This window comes from Macaca thibetana, chromosome 13 (assembly GCF_024542745.1).
Source record: "Macaca thibetana thibetana isolate TM-01 chromosome 13, ASM2454274v1, whole genome shotgun sequence".
Taxonomy (NCBI): domain Eukaryota; kingdom Metazoa; phylum Chordata; class Mammalia; order Primates; family Cercopithecidae; genus Macaca; species Macaca thibetana.
Window position 1 is genome coordinate 8,311,356 of NC_065590.1, and position 1,131 is coordinate 8,312,486.

Genomic DNA, 1,131 nt, shown 5'->3' on the forward strand with positions numbered 1-1,131 from the left:
ATCTCGGCTCACTGCAACCTCCGCTCCCGGGTTCACGCCATTCTCCTGCCTCAGTTGGAACTACAGGTGCCCGCCACCACGACCCGGCTACTTTTTTTTTTTTTTTTTTTTTTTTTTTTTTTTTTTTTTTTAGTAGAGATGAGGTTTCACCGTGTTAGCCAGGATGGTCTCAATCTCCTGACCTCATGATCCGCCCGCCTCGGTCTCCCAAAGTGCTGGGATTACAGGTGTGAGCCACCGTGCCCGGCCAGGATCATTTCTGTAGTTCAGTACCAGAGACGTTTCTCTGACAGTGTGGAGCACCAGAAACCACAAGAAGGAGGCACAGCAATCTCTCCTGAGCGTGGAGCCTGCTCTAAGTGTTGTTTTGTTGCAGCTGCTGTTTGCCATTGATGATAGTTCTCTTCTTTCAGGAGAGTAAGAAGGAGAGGATGCAGCCTGAGTGGTTTCCATTAGGACTTTGAAAAAAAAAATCATATAATAGTTCCTCATTGAATATAGACATTGTTCCCAACATGTTAGAAGCTAAGAAACCCTTTGTCACGTAACAAATTTCAAGTAGCTGTAAATGCTCTAAATACCTATGTGAGACTTCAGCAACATAGCAGACCCAGCTAATGTAGAGAAGTCCACCTCTTGATATAAATGTATAAATACGTTTAAAACAAGTAACACTGCACAAGCAAATTCAAAAGACAAAAAGAACCCTCCCAGTACTAGAATCTCAAAGCTCATGCAAAGCTAGAGCAGAGGCCACCACTGCTCACAAAACTATCTTCCCTGATAACAGACCCTAGGGCTTGGGGCTGTGACTTTAACCACACTGGAACAGGTGACAAAACTTCTCACTTGAACTAGGTGGAGAGCTGGAATAACTTTTATTTTTTTTCTTTTTCTTTTTTTTTTTAGGCAGAGTTTCACTCTTGTTGCCCAGGCTGGCCCTTCCTTCCTTCCTTTCTTCCTTCCCTCCTCCCTTCCTTCCTTCCTTCCTTCCTTCCTTCCTTCCTTCCTTCCTTCCTTTCTTTTTGCCCTCCCTCCCTCCCTTCCTTTCTTCCTTTCTTTTTGATGGACTATGGCTCTTGTCACCAGGCTGGAGTGCCATGGCATGATCCTGGGTCACTGCAACTTCGG

The 1,131-nt window shown here is 45.0% G+C and overlaps 1 non-coding gene across 1 annotated transcript; it reads left to right on the top strand.

Moving 5' to 3' along the window:
• Nucleotides 1-239: 239 nt before the first annotated feature.
• Nucleotides 240-447, top strand: LOC126934590 (small nucleolar RNA U3). The gene has a single exon (XR_007719043.1). It is a non-coding gene; the product is annotated as a small nucleolar RNA U3 (small nucleolar RNA).
• Nucleotides 448-1,131: the final 684 nt, after the last annotated feature.